Source organism: Macaca thibetana, chromosome 4 (genome assembly GCF_024542745.1).
Source record: "Macaca thibetana thibetana isolate TM-01 chromosome 4, ASM2454274v1, whole genome shotgun sequence".
NCBI classification, from domain to species: Eukaryota; Metazoa; Chordata; class Mammalia; order Primates; family Cercopithecidae; genus Macaca; species Macaca thibetana.
Genome location: NC_065581.1, coordinates 95018507 through 95035326, shown reverse-complemented (window position 1 = coordinate 95035326; position 16820 = coordinate 95018507). Strand labels below are relative to the sequence as shown.

Here is a 16820-nt window from a genome sequence, read left to right as displayed (position 1 = left end):
AGCTGGCTGCTAGATGTTTACTGATTAATTTGCATCAAATGTTCTCCTAGCAACCAACACTAGGATAGGATTAGATACTTTCGTAAAAGACTGTTTTCTGTTAAAGAAGCTTAGACTTCCTGAACACCACAAACATAAACTAATAACATTTAAGCAAAGGTATAACGTGATTCCTTCACATTTTTTAAAAGTAATTTTAGCCAGTTGCTTTTTACTGTTGTTTTTATTTGGGGAAAATCAGCATTATTTTTTTTTTCTATTTAAAAATTAGCATTTGTGAACACATTATTTTTTCTTTTCTTTTCTTTTCTTTCCTTTCCTTCTTTTTTTTTTTTTTTTTTTTTTTTTTTTGGTAGACGGAGTCTCTCTCGCTCTGCTGCCCAGGCTGGAGTGCAGTGGTGCAATCTTGGTTTACTGTTGTTCACTGCAACCTCTTTCCCGGTTCAAGCGATTATCCTGCCTCAGCCCCCGGAGTAACTGGGATTACAGGCACCCGCCATGAGGCCTGGCTAGTTTTTGTATCTTTAGTAGAGATAGGGTTTCACTACGTTGGGCAGGCTGATCTCAAACTCCTAACCTCAGGTGATCTGCCCGCCTTGACCTCTCAAAATGTTGGGATTACAGGCGCGAGCCATCGCAGCTGGCTCACATCTCCATTTAAAACACAAATGATCTTAACAGTGCAGGAATATACACTGCATACTTTAAATAAAACCACAAAGAATTGGCCGGGCGCTGTAGCTCACGCCTGTAATTCCAACACTTTGGGAGGCCGAGGTGGGTGGATTACGAGGTCAGGAGATTGAGACCATCCTGGCTAACAAGAGTGAAACCCCGTCTCTACTGAATATAGAAAAAATTAGCCGGGTGTGGTGGCGGGCACGTGTAGTCCCAGCTATTCGGGAGGCTGAGGCAGGAGAATGGCGTGAACCTGGGAGGCAGCGCTTGCAGTGAGCCAAGATCGCGCCACTGCACTCCAGCCTCCATCTCAAAACAAAAAAAAAAAAAAAAAAAAAACCACACACACACACACAGAAAGAATTTATGTCATTTTGTAATTATCAGTGCAAGACATTTAAATGAAAACAAATAGGTCTAGTTTCTAATGGCCTGTTATATAGAGAACACAGTAAATTTTCCTATCAAATGTGATTCATTTTTATTTTTGAATAAAAATAACATGAAACACAAAAGTTTTCATTAAGATTTACTTTAGCTGAAAAGTTAATAAACTCATTTTCCCTACTTCTCAAAAAGTCTCCGTGTCACCATTTACATATCAACTTTGATAACAATTTATAATATCAAATTATTACTTAATAGAAAGAAAAGCCATAAGAGAAAATATAATATGTACAATAAATCATGCATAGTAACATTAAATACACTGACCAACAGGACATGATATCTTAGCAGGTCATTGAAATAAGAGGAAGAAATATTTTATTATGCCCCATTAAGATTTTAATTTAGCAGAGAACAATACAAGAGTAGAAAGTAAGATATTTAGTGTGATCAATAACAGTTTCAGGCTTTAAAGTTATTAAGTTTAAAAGTGGTAATCTCAAGGCTGTAAAAATTTTTATAAGTTCAAAAATCTAAGATTCAAAAAATAAAAACCTATAGTTTAATCATCTGGGGGAGATAATAGCATATTTTTCCTAGAGGTAAGAATAAAGCAGCAAATCCTTCATATGAAAATGCATTACCGATTCAGCTATGATGGTAATTACCCGTAGAATATTAGAAGACTGATATTTATGCAAATTTCCTTTTCCACTAATAGTTTATTGTTTTCTACGTGGGCATTTCTTGAATCTCACATGTGTTTTTAAGAAATCTGAAATGTGCGGTGGCGGGCGCCTGTAGTCCCAGCTACTCGGGAGGCTGAGGCAGGAGAATGACGTGAACCTGGGAGGCGGAGCTTGCAGTGAGCTGAGATCCTGCCACTGCACTCCAGCCTGGGCGACAGAGCGAGACTCCGTCTCAAAAAAAAAAAAAAAAAAAAAAAAAAAAAAAAAGAAATCTGAAATGTAAATAATAACCACTTATTTCAAGTTTCAAGACATTTTAGTTAGGTAGTATATTAAAAATCTAATTCAAATTTCAGAAATTGCATATATAGATACTGTAACTTTTTAGCGCCTTGATAGATGATTGTAAAACAAATGATCTTCTAGGGTTAGAGACTTGGGAACCTATATTTGTTGAAGCCTTACTCTATACTAGGTACACTGTCAGATTTTTAAATAAACTGTCTCATATAATCATATCTAAAACAGTTAATGCAGATATTATCCTCAAATTATAGATCCTATCTGAGACTCAGAAATGTTAAATTGCTCCCAAAGACCACAGAGCGAAGTGGAAAATCATGACTGTGGGACACCAAATCTGATTCTTTTCACTATATAAACAACCTCCCATAATTATGGAAGCAAAACCATTCTCCACCCCCCAAGTACTTTAGTTATTGATACCCAAGTTTCACAAAGTACTCAGCGAGACAGGGCCTGGACTTTAAAATTACTACTTTCTTCTTCCCCTTATGGCTCATCAAAATCCCCACCATTTTCAGATAGCAATGATAAAAGACTAACCTGCATTAAAATATGAGGTTAAACAACCGGTTTTAAATGTTTATCTTCAGGTAGAGAATAAAATGGAATGTGAGTGGACACACTGAGTTATTGTGTGTCTGTGTGTGTGTAAATGATTGTCTTGCTAATTCATACATACATTCACACACACACACATACACACCTCACACATTCATTCCCTCAAGGATGCCTTTCTCCTCCATCTTTGCATAGTCCAATGTAAGAAACACTCTTTGTTAATGAGATTTGAAGAATAGATGTCCCTGATCCATCCACTGACCTATCAAAGGGTTCCAGATCAATCCTGTGTGTTAAGTGATTGACCCTTGTTAAAACCATGGCTATATTGATAATGAATGAAAAAATGTAGAAGGAGAACAACCTGTTGTTACTAGCTGAATTTTGATCTCCCCTGAATAGCACCAAGCAAGAGATTCAGAGAGCAAGGTTTTGGAAAATGTATTATTACAAATACTTGTGTTCAATGATGTCACCCACACTCTGAAGAGCACATCATTAAGAAATATGAGCTAAGTGCCTACTTTCAAAACCTTGGCAGAAAAATAATGGCTTAAACTGCTATAAGGGGATGCAATACTAAAGGACAAAATGATTTTTATATGTGCTCTTTGTTTCAAAAATGAAAGGCAAAATTGAGAACTAATGCTTTACAGAGTCCAACATGATGCCCTTACTAAAGGTGGAAGAGGGAAATGACATCTAGAGGAAATAGTAAAAGAAGTGAGCAATAATAAATACTAAAATAAATTCTGAAAAATATGCTGCAGTACCAACAACTTGAAAACACTTAAGAATTCAACAGAGAAAAATAAGTAAGGTATTGCCTTAGTTGTTTATGAACATGCAAAAGAGAAAAGAAAAAAATCTCTTTGCAGTGGCCTGAAGCAGTAGGGAACTAGTGAGTTAGAAAAAGTAAATCATGCTTTAAACAAGATATCCTACCACTGTCCTCAACCCATAAACACAACAGTATATCAGTTTTATCAGAAATTACAGAGAATGTTAAGAAAATTATACTTTGTAAAATATTAAAAATATTTTTACAGTAAAATTCCAATACACTGTCTCTACCCAGAGCAGCTATTGCCTATGAGTGATAGTGGCTGATAAAGTAGCCCTACCTATGCAATGCCACACAAGACATTCTTGCTGAAAAATAATCTAGACACAAAAAAACTTCAGAGGGATTAGATCCAGCTCAGTGCAGCTCTCCACTCCAACTCCTACATCATCCTCAGTTTACTACCCCAGCTCCTGCCATCATCCTTGGTATCTTCAGCTCATTTGATCAACTCTTCCAACAATCCAAATTTATGACCCTTGACAGCTTCTTATCCCACCATATTTACTCTTATGATAAACTTAAGCAAACTCGTAATCACCGTCACACCCAGGGTCTGGCAATAGCTCTACCTGAAATCTCAAATTCCAAAATCCCACTCTGATTGCAGCTCTGCATCATATTCACTCTCCCTCTGGATCATTTCTGCTATATCTGGGCTTCACCTCATTAAAGTTTCTAGTTCCAGACTACCATCCCTTTTTCCCAATATATTAGCTTCCTCTTGAACTCACTACTCTGTATAACTGGCTGAGACTTCAAGATGTTCCAGTTCAATTACTTCTATTTCTCCACCCCAGACTCTGCACGCAAGGAATTCAATCAACCCAAAACTTTTGCTGCTTTCACACCTGGCTTGCCTGTGCAATACATTACTTTGACAATCATATTTACTAACTTCAGCCTGGTCCAAGCAGCGTTGACCTTCCATTATCAGTCAGTGGCCAACTGTCAGAACAGTGATCTCCTGTTCCTGAGTGGCCACTCAAAATATTCACCATCACCCTCAAAAGCTTTACCTAGGGGTGCTAGTAAACGTTCAATCAACAGCCCTTTGAAAAACAACACTAACAAAAAAGCCCAAATTTGTAGCATTTGCTGATTTTTAAACTGTAAATGTTCAAATGATGGGTGATTCCAAATTACTAACGTGACATCACTGAATGCAGAGTGGGGAAGCAACGTGTGGTAAGTAGCATACCTTCATATGGCCTTTCCACCAAATACAACCTGGTTTCTGTTCTCAGACACAATAGATATAAATAATCTCAAGAGTATAATTAACAGTGAAAGGTAGTAAAATAATTAGGAAACCTTGATTCTTGAGTATTTATTACCTTCACTTAAAATATAATTTAACTATAAATTTATGTAATTTACATTTTAATAATAGCCATGTTTAACAACTAGCTCTCAAAATTCCTGAAAACTCAGCGATTAGCTCCTATAAGCCTCAGCATGTCACTGCCTTTGCACCATTGCAAACTTTCATTTCTCTTAGCTGATGATCCTGCCTCATACTCTACTGAAACACATTCAAGATTGCCCATTAACGAAATTTAAAACATCCCTTGACCCCTGACCCTGTGTCTACATCTACTCATCTTTTTTATACCTGCGTATCATTTTTATCAGAAATTCCATTAAAAAGAGTCCATATTACAGTAGTAGTTTCTATATCCTTACCCTCATTCCTTGCTTTTTCTCTGAAATTTTATGACATCACTATGGGAAAAAGCCATAAATTGCATCCATAATGCAAGGATTTTTTTCTTTCAGTTTTCTGATTGCTTTTTTGAGCAATTCTTGCAGCATTTGGCTCTATTGCATCTTCTTTCTATCTTAAATATTCTTTCTTCTTGAGTGCTGTTTGGCCTTAGGCATTCTGTGAATCATGAGAGACTGGGTATGGTACCCTCCATGAGCATCCCTGCAAGGACCAGCTAGCTTATCAAACTGGCCCCCTGCAGCTGAAGGATGCTGGCCAGGTAAACAAAATATTTGCTGCAGTTGAGGCTGGGAGACTCATAGTCTTTCCAGATGTAGTGGGTACAGAAGCTCTTGCCTGTTTTCTTGAGAAGAGGTGACTACTTAGTAAACTACTTGGCTCCTGAGCCTCTCATCACTTATGGGATTGCTGCTGCTTCTTGTATCCCAGAAGTTGGACCTGCGGCCCAATCCTAGATAAAAGAAAGAACACATCTAAGGGGGCCCAGCAAAAGGGGGAATATATTCAGAACACTTACAACAGGTGACTCAAACTGAAATAGAACTGAGGCAGAGGTGAAAACACAGCTAGAATAAAATAAAGATACACACACACATGAACACACACACACACACACACACACACACACTCAGGACAATGCATGTTTTCAAAACATTTGTGATCTGACATCAGCTTATTAGCTCAGATTTCGTTCTCTAAACCCAACCCAGTAGCTATCTCAGTAGGTACAGGAAGGGTGGTAAATCTGGAACCCAATGTGAAAACTGTGAGAAATTCCGCAGGAGATAAAAGGTGTTCAGGCTCTTGCATGAGTAACTTCAGATAAGAGAGGATAACATAGCACAGGCTTACATGAATAGCAAGAACCAGAAAGATAACATTGAATGCTGGCAAAAACTACAAAATAGGGTAAGTGCTAGTAGGAGAGCAAATGCTGATTTATAGAGCAATCTAGCAGTCTGTAATGAAATATTTGCATATCCTATGACTCACCAATCCTTCTTCCAAATATATCAGAGCCTCAGGATATAACTGTCCAGTTCGTGTGTTGGGCAACTCCAGGGCTTATCTTTCACACAGGGTATTGCAAGTGTATACTACATATGAAATTACTTGTGTTTTATAGACACACAAAGTTGAAACAAATGTTCAGTTGCTACATTTATAACTCACTGAAAAATAGGATGAATGTGTTGAAAAATCCTTTGATATTAATACATATAATTAATTTAAATAGGTGGCTATATTTATTTCTAAAAAAAAAGTAAAATACTAGAAATTCTTTATGTCTAACTTATCTTTTTAATAAAAGTTATCTATTATGATTAAAAATGATGGAGGCAAAAACAATCAGACATATCATGCATAAAAGTATGTGCTTTCCTATCTTGTTTCTTAAATAATTTTATCTTGACCTGTCAGTGAGAATTTTTTCCCTCACCTCTCATAATTCAATATCCTGAATCCAGAGAAATGGCTGTTTCCATCTGTTTCACTTAGAATAATCAATACTTAGATAAGTTCATGCATAATAATGAATATGTATCTCCCAGAACGTGCTTTGCCAAATTTTGTGACATAATTTTATCCAAGATCAGGACCTTGACAGAAGGGTATATGCATTTTCATTTTATTTTACAAGGGATATGGGAATGCTGACTATCTACTTTCTACTTTTTCCCCATATTATTGCTTTGTAAAAGGAAGCATTCTGCCACAGTGAAATAGACATGTGTTTCGAAAAATTCTCCCTTTAGGCCCAAACATGGGCTAACTTCAATAAATGAAAGTGGCATAGTTTACAGAATTGGTTTCTCACTAAGTATTTAGTTGAATCAGCTTTTTAGAAGCCTTCAGATTTTTAAGAGAAGCAAAAGAAAAAGCATTCTTCCAGCATCAAGAAACCACTTTGCCACAGATAATTGTCTCATTTAATTTGCATTCCAATGCATACCAAACTGAAAAATAACAATACAATACTCAGGAGTCCAATCCGATGGAAGACTTCCTATCAAGTAATAAAGTGACAAGAGAAATAAAATGGGAGAGGAAGAAGGGCTGGGAGGAGTGACTCAGTGAAGTTGATGGGTCGGTTGCAAATTCCCAAGTTCAGGTTATCAACCTTTCTTCCTGCTTTACTACTAGCTCCTCTTCCACCAGAAAAAAAATAAAATAAAATACAGACAGCCTAAGATATCAGCTGACAAACTTCATTATTGATGGCGTCAGGTGGTAGATCAATGCTGGAGGAAAATCAATGGTAAAAATATTTTTCGGTGGTGCATACAGATGAAGAGTCTCAGCAGCATTTCTTGATGGAAACCACAAAAGTTCGCACACCCCCAAGAGTCATTGTTTCATAGGAGGCAAGACCTTACCTGGTGTTTTAGAGCTACTAATTTGCTCCTATATGTTTTCCTGCATTGTAGAATCTGTAACTGTTTGCTACAAAACGGCAAGGCAGAATGAAGGAAGCAAAGAAGGAAGGAAGGAAGGAAGGAAGGAAGGAAGGAAGGAAGGAAGGAAGGCAGGCAGGCAGGAAGGCAGGCAGGGAGGGAGGGAGGGAGGGAGGGAGGGGAATGGAAGGGAAGGAAGGACAAGGGAGGGGGTGAAAGAGAGATAAAGATTCCACTAAAAATAAAATATAATTTCTCATGTAGTGGTTTGTTTCATGGATATTTACTACATATATGTCCATTTAATAAGGTGAAAGACTGGAAACCTTAAGAGTTAGAAAGCACGCCTAAATTGAAAAGAGTATATCAATTTTTCATTTGAAGAGAGTAAGTCAAGATAGTTTTCCTTGCATGGAAAGATGATGCTCTACAAGAAATTCCATGCTAAGGGATGCTTATTTAAAATGGGAGAATGATAGGGAAGCAATTCTAAAGAATCACCCTGATTTACAGCCTCTAGTCCCAAAACAGCCTCACCCTATGTCGGTTTTCTTTCCAAGTCATCAATCAATTCAGATCAGAGTACTCTCCTGCCCTGAAGCTTGCAGATATTCTGAAGAAGTGCCCAGACAAGATTATTACCAGGTGAAGTGGGGAGTAAGTGAAAGGGTATCACCAGAGACAGGTTAACTTTGAAGGGGAATCAGCAATTTTGGATATAATAGCCAAAGAAGGCATTGGTTAAAAGGCGACATATAAACCAAACATGAAGGAGGAAAGAATAACATGTGAATATCTGGTAAGAATAGCAGTGCAGAAGCACTGAGTTAAGACTGTGTGGCTATTGAAATGTAAGCTTTAGGTCTCACTTGTGACAGATATCTTCCAACATTCTGAAAGGAACTCTAATAATCTTGTCTGTGTAATTGTGAAGTCGTTTCCTTAAAGGGGCCTCTCAAAATTGTATAAGCTCCAGGAGCCATAAAACTTGGACCTGCCCTTGTGTGTTAGTTACCCAGTTGAGGTCCACAGAAATGAACATGCTCCCTAGTAAACAGAAGAGAACCTGTTATTCTGTCAGAATTGCATCCCATCAGGAGAGAAAAACCTATGTTCTTGAGATAAGTTACATGACTTTCACCAATAGAAACTGGAGAACACTATTTCAAGGGAAAAAAGTACAGAAGTCCTAATAAGTCTTCATTTACTTTCTCAGAGGAAATGAAGTATAATTTACTAAGTATTACTGTGATTTGTAAACTTCATAACTTATCTTTTTTGATTTATATATAGCGTATTTCCAAATACTGATTAGCAGTCAAACACTCAAGTTTAAGGCTGTGAATAGAGGGGATCCAGGAAGCTTATGTCCTTCCATGAAATAATCTTGAGTGAACAGGACTAGAAGAGGCTGGTAGTAGAAACTTAAAATAAGCTGATGAAGTTCAGAGCCCTGCAGTAAAGACAGTAGCAAGGGCAGAAGAAGCAACATCAAAGGGGCTGAAAACCTGATAGCCAATATTCATATTTCTAACAAATACCTCACACTCAAGAGAACCCATCAGGATATCCCATTGGCTCATACTCTGAAATCCTTCTAGAACATTTCCTCTTGCCACTTCTTCCACCACTACTCTTCTGCTTTAAGCAATTATCATTTCTTCCCTGATTTTTTCAGCAGTGCCCAAACCATCCTGCCTCCTTCCAGACCTTCACCTCCCTTACAACCTATTTACACTCCACAGTCAGAGTAATCTTTTAAATAGAAGTCAGATCATGAAATTATTTGTCAGACTGAAATCAAATCCACAAGGTCCAGTATGATCTTTATTTCTAACCCCACTCCTCTTTCTGCCTTACTTTTTACATCTTTCTCCCATTGCTTACTCTGCTCCAGCCATATTGGCTACCTTGCTTTTCTTCAACTAGAGCAAGCACACTCCTATCTTGGGGTTTTGCACTTGCCATTCTTACCAAATAGCCACATGATATTCCTTCCTCTTTCAAATTTGGCTCACATGTTACCTTTTAAACAATGCCCTCTTTGGCCATTGTATCTGAAACTGCAGCTTTCCTTTCAACATTCCCTATGTCTGTTCCCAATTTATTTTTCATATTAGCATGTATTATCATCTATAATTTTATATTTGTTTATTGTCTGCAACTAAAATGTAAGGTCTATGAGGGCAAGGCATTTTATATTTTACTTACTGCTCTATTCCCAGTGCCTAGAATGGGACTAGCAGCAGAATGATACACATGGGACTCTGAATTCGCTCACTAATGTATTCAGCATAAGCATAAACTCTTGGCAAGACATTAAGAGTTCTTTATAAGATATCCTCAACTGACCTTTCAGACTCATTGCTTCCCATTCCTCCTGTATACTCTGCCATCCAGTTAGGAAAAGCTATATTCCATTACTTCCTTAATATATCAGGATCTTTCATGCCTTAATCTCTTGCTCACATTGTGCCTTCTGCCTGGAATATCTCTTTTTATCTTCTCATTCTTTCCCTAGCCAACCTCTGCATATCTCTAGAGACCAAATTCCAGTGTCTTTCCCCTCTGTGAAGTCATCTGTGACTCTTCTAGACAGAATTAATTAATCCCTACTCAATGCTCCTGGAGTATATTTTACATGTCTCTTTTAAAATAATCAAATTATATCTCAGTTATTTACACCTTTATTTACTCATTTTCTGAGTATCATTCATTTAACAAATTGATAGCGGCAAGAGACAGACAAATTCCTAGGCAGACAAGGGTGGGTCCCCAGGCCTGACAAATTAAAGCCTGAAAACCAAGCTGCAGGTTCTGGATAAAGTCCCTGACTGGAGTGAGAACTTCCTCAGTGCCTTTTAGCCAATTGAGTGGTGCCTTTTCCAGGCCCATGGACCAACAGGCATGTACTCCTCCATTCAGAGCCCATAAAAACCTCAGATAGTCACAGGTTGGGACTACCCAGTTTTGGGTGGGGCTACCCACTTGGTGTCCCCTCTTCACTGAGACCTGTATACTCTGGTCCAGCTGCAGCCTTGCACGTAGTCAGCTCCTATGCCGGAGCCTGAAGCTGCCCAACCAGCCACAGTAGCTGGTGCCCCTGGGTGTCCTCGGCGGGCCTTAGATCAGGCCAGTAGCCCAAGCTGAGCACAGTCTGCTGGCCAAGTGGGCAGAGCAAGCACAGGGGCAAGTCCAGAGCTGAGCAAAGGCAGGGCAAGAGTGCCTCCAGCCATGGAAATTTCTGGCTGGTGAAGCAGCACTCGAAATAATCCTCTGTCAAAATCTTTAGGCGGTGTATACACCTCAATGGATTAAAGGACATCAAACTAGAAAGTGATCCATTGAGAATATTTAAATAACCTAAAATAAGCACAAATTTAGAAAGTGGAATTAACCAATACGACATATTTCAAGAAATTATGAAAGAACGACAAAAAGTGTTATCCTGTGAGTAGAAAATTTCATACAAGAGGGATTCCCACACCACCCAAGCAAACACACACACACACACACACACACACACACACACAAAATTTGCTCCAAAGAAAAGAGTGAGAATTTTATCAGTATACCTATTCAGGCTTCCTGCTAGTCATCATCAACTTAACTGCCTCATTGATCTCAAATAAGCTTTTGAGGGAGAGACTAAAAAATACAAAAAAATAGCCGGGCGAGGTGGCGGGCGCCTGTAGTCCCAGCTACTCGGGAGGCTGAGGCAGGAGAATGGTGTAAACCCGGGAGGCGGAGCTTGCAGTGAGCTGAGATCCGGCCACTGCACTCCAGCCTGGGTGACAGAGCAAGACTCCGTCTCAAAAAAAAAAAAAAAAAAAAAAAAAAAAAATTCCAGAAAGAAACCAGCATATGAAACAGGGCAACATGCTTTAAGAAGGACTATTAAGGGAGTTGCAGGATGAAAGAGCAACATGATTGTTTATATTTAACAATTCAAAAACACTCTTCAATTTTAATTCCATTTTTATAGGCAACAAAACTAGATTATAAATTACCTGGGGATTTTGGTTTCTGGTTTGGCAAGTTAGGAGCTTGGAAGTTGTTACTTTGTCCTAACAACAAGTAAGAAGTCCAACAAACTGACAACTGAACTTAACAAACTGAAAAATCAATAACTCTTGTATCTATCAGAGAAGTGAGGGTACAGGGCAAATCACTGCCCCCAAAATTGGAGAGACAGGTAGGTGAATACAGAGAATCATAACATAGCAAAGCAGAAGACTACAATCAGAACACTCCCCAGGAGCCAGTGCCAGGATAGAAAAACCTGAACTAGAATTGATGAATTACTTGAGGCTTAGTATGGACAAGCTTGAGAGGTAACAACTCTGGAGGATCTAGTCACAGAGGAGTCCCCACAGTTTTGGGAGTTTTACCTCCAGGATTTGGACCAGGTTTCCACGGTCAATATTGGACAAAAATCCCCTGTTGCTTCCAGCAGGGGTAGGAGAAAAGTAACCCTTTCAAAATATACCACAGCATTATTTTCTTAATAAATCCTGACTTTAGAAGCAACTATTTTACCAGAGCCTAAACTATTGAGTTTCTCTCAGAGCTCAATCAATCCAGGGAAGAGAAATACCCAACTCTAGCCCACTGTAGTCATCATATCCTATTTAAGCCCAAGAAGCTTGTGCAGTTCATAGTCCAGACACACTAAAAAACTGATCTCTTTAGGTATGTAAATGATGAGTTGATGGGTGCAGCAAACCAACATAGCACATGTATATCTATGCAACAAACCTGTGCATTGTGCACATGTACCCTAGAACTTCAAGTATAATAATAAAAAAAAAATTAATACAAAAACTGAGTTCTAACCAAAGAACTATAGAACACTTCCCCTCTCCCACACCTTACCACACTATTAAACGCCTATGTACTGAAGTTTCTTTTACCCAATACATCATGTCTAGCTATTGAGAAAAAATTACAAGGCATGTCAAAAAACAATAAACAGAACTTGAAGAGAAAGAGCAAGTACTGGAACCTCAGTCAGATATGGCAGAGATGTTGGAATATCAAACTGGAAATTTAAAGGTAATATCATTAATATGTTAAGGGCTCCTGGATAAAGAAGACAGCATGCAAGAAAATATGTGCAATGTAATCAGAAAAAAAATGGAACTTCTATGAAAGAATGGGGGAAAAGAAATGCTGGAGATTAAAAGCACTGTAATAGAAATGATGAATGCCTTTGATGGGCTTATTAGTAGAATGGCTATGGCTGAGAAAAGAATCTCTGCACTTGAGAATATTTCAATAAATGTCCAAAACTAAAAAGTAAGAACAAAAAGAGTGAGAGGAAAATCCAGAAAATAATATTTCAGAACCATGGGGCAGCTACAGAAGGTGTAAATATGTATAACAGGAACACCAAAAGAAGAAGAAAGAGAAAGGAACATGAACAACATCTGAGGAAATGATGACTGGGAGTTGCCCCCCAATTAATGTCAGACAGCAAACTTCAGATCCGGGAAGCTAACACCAAGCAGGATAAATGCCAGGCATATCATACACAAACTTCAGATAATAAATGATGAAGAAAAAAACTTGAAAGATGCAGGAAAAATCTACTTTGCCTATAGAAAAGAGAAGAATAACATCCAACGTATCAGAAATGTGCAAGCAAGAATGGAATGGGATATTGAAAGCATTGGGAGAAGAAAGCCACCAATCTAGAAATCTGTAACCTGCAAAATGATCCTTCAAAGGTCAGGAAGAAATAAAGATTCTGAGACAAGCAAAAATTGAGGGAATGTGTTGGCAGTAGACATACCTTGTAAGAAGTGTTAAAAGAAATTCTTCAGAGAGAAGGGAAATAGTATAGCTCAGAAACTCAAATCAACATAAAGAAACATAGAGCATCAGAGAAGGAACAAATGAAGGTAAAATAAAAATTTTTGTATTTTTTACTTCTTTTTCTTTTTCTTTTTTTTTTTTAGACACGGCCTTGCTCTGTTGTTCAGGCTGGAATGCAGTGGTGTAATCATAGCTCATTGCAGCCTGGACCTCCTCAGTCCAAGTAATCCTCCCATCTCAGCCTCCCAAGTAGTTGGGACCACAGACATGCACCACCATGCCTGACTAATTTTTAAAATTTCTGTAGAGATGGGGTCTCTCTACGTTGCCAGAAGCGGTCTCAAACTCCTGGGTTCAAGAGATCCTCCTGCCTTGGTCTCCCAAAATACTGGGATTACAGCCATGAGCCACCATACCTGGCCTTCTTATTCTTAGTTGATCTAATAGATAAGAGCTTGTTCAAAATAGTAACAATGTATTTGATTACATATGCTTATGAGTATGTGTACACACACACACCCATATATACTTACGTATAAATGAAACGAGACAGCAATGATATATAAGATAGGAAGAAGTGGTATCATTTTGTTATTGGAAGGTATTTGCATGATCCTTGTAGTGGTCTAGTGCTATTTGAACATAAGCTTTCCTTAGGGTAAATTTATATTTCAAACTCTAGGAAATTCACTAAAAGTTTAAGAACAGGTACAAATAATATGCTAAAAAAGGAGAGAATATTGAATCATATAAAACATTTAAATAAATCCACAAAAGGCAGAAAAAGAGTGGATAAAAAATTGGAGCAAAGAACTAAGGAAATGAATAGAAAACAGTAACAAACATTATAGATATTAATTAAATTACATCAATAATCACTTTAAAAAATCAATCAATGGTGTGAACACACTAGTCGACAGAGATTGTCAGATTGTATATATAAAAAAAGACCCAACTGTATGTTTTCTACACAAACAAAACAAAACAACAACAAAAAAACACTTTATAAAGACACATAGAGGTTAACAGTTAATAGATGGAGAAAAATATACCATGCTAACATTAATAAAAAGAAAGCAGGAGTAGTTTGTTAGGATGTCTCTTCTGTCTGAAATTTATGTATTTAAGACAGAGCAGACATCATATGTTAGGAAAGTTATCGGTGATAAACGGGGACAACACATAATTATAAACAGGTTAATTCCTCAAAAAGATATACTAATCCTTAATGTGTATGAGCCTAACAACAGAGTGTCAAAATATGAGACAAAAACTAATAGACAAGCAAGGAGAAATAGATGCATCTACTGTCATAGTTGGAGTTTTAACACTACCAGAAATGGACAGATTTAGCAGGCAGAGAATCAGTAAGAACATAGTTGAATTCAACAGCCCCATCAAGAAACTAGATATATTTAGCTAGGTGCAAAAGTAATGCGGTTTTGTCATTAAAAATAATGGCCCCCCCCAAAAAAAACAAACGCATTTACTCTCCACCAACCTAACAATTGACATCTATAGACCGCTTTACCCAACAATAGCAAATTACACATTCTTCTCAAGCTCACAGGAAACATGCACCAAGATAGACCATATTCTGGGTCATAAAACACATCTTAACAAATTTAAAAGAATATAAATCATAAAATATCTGCTTTTAGACCACAATGGATTAAACTGGAAATCAATAACAGAAAGATAGCAAGATAATTCCAAATTATTTGGAGATTAAATGACATACTTGTTGTCAACGTTAACATATGAGTCAAAGAAGAAATCTCAAAAGAAATTTTAAAATATCTTAAACTAAATGAAAACATAAGTTATCAAACTTTGTGGGATGCAGCAAAGCAGTGATTAGAGGGATATTTATAGCACTAAATGCATACGCTAGAAAAGAAGAAAGATTTAAAATTAATAATCTAAACTTTTAATATAGGAAACCAGAAAAAGAAAAGCAAATTAATTTCAAAACAAATACAAGAAAATAATAAAAATTTGAGCAGCAATCAGTGAAATTGACAATAAGAAATTAATAGTGAAAATCAACAAAATCAAATGTTGATTATTTGAAAAGATCAAAATAAATAAATAAATAAATAAGCCTCTATACAGGCTAAGTAAGAAAAATAGAGAAAGGACAGAAATTAATAATAGCAGAAATACAGAGGGGTCATTACTACGTATTTCATGGATATTAAATGTATGATACAAGAATATCATGAACAAATCTATACCCACAAAGTTGATAATCTAGAAAAAATGGAGCAATTTTTGAAAGACACAAATGGCCAAAACTCATACAAGAAAAAATAGACAGGTCTGAATAGGCTTCAATCTATTTTAAAAATTTAACAAATAATTAATAACATCCCAAAAAGCATCAGGCCCAGATGGGATCCCTAGTGAATTTTACTAAAGAATCAGTTATACCATTCTCTACAGTCTACTCCATAAGAAAGACACAGAGGAAATACTTTCTAATTCACTCCTTGAGGCCAGCATTATATAAGTTAATACCAAAACCAGACAAAGACATTACAAGAAAATAAAACTATAAACCAATATCTCTCATGAATATAGATGCAAAAATCCTAAAAAATATTAGCAGATCAAATTCAAAAGCATATAGAACAAGTGAAATTTATCCCAGCTATGCAAGGCTAGTTCAACATTCAAAAATCAATTTACTCCATCACAACAACAAGCTAAAGATGAAAGATCACATGATCCTTCCAATAGATATAGAAAACGCATTTGATAAAACCCACACCCATTCATGATAAAAACTCACAGCAAATTGGGAAGAGAGGGAACTTACTCTAGTTAATTTAAAAAATTATAAACCTATATTGCTAACATCATATTTAATGGTGAAAAACTTGAAGCTACACTTCTGAGATCAAGAGCGAGGCAAAGGCAGGGTATGGTGGTTCATGCCTGTAACCCCAGCACTTTGGGAAGCTGAGACAAGAGGATTTCTTGAGAGAGATATATATATATACACACACACACACAATATATATATATACACACATATATGTATACATACTATATATATATAAAATATATATAAAATCAGCTGTGCATGTTAGTAGATGACTGTGGTTCCAGCTACTCAGGAGACTAATGTAGGAGGATTTCTTGATCCCAGGAGGTGGAAATTGCAGTGAGCCATTGTTGTATCACTGCACTCCAGCCTGGGTGACAGAGTGAGACCCTGTTTCAAAAAACATCAAACAAATAAAAAAGAACAAGAAGAGAATGTCCCCTTTCACCACTGCTTCTCACCATCATACTGGAAATCCTAGCTAATTCAATAAGACAAGACAAGAAAATAAATATATACATATTGGTAAAGAATAGATAAAACTGCCTTTGTTCACAGATGAAATGACTGTTTATGTAGAAAATCC

General features: G+C 37.0%; 1 long non-coding RNA gene across 1 annotated transcript in view; it reads right to left on the bottom strand.

Annotated features, from left to right (window-relative positions):
• The window catches only part of LOC126952173 (uncharacterized), a 444665-nt gene that overhangs the window by 149605 nt on the left and 278240 nt on the right, over positions 1–16820 (bottom strand). The window lies entirely within an intron of this gene.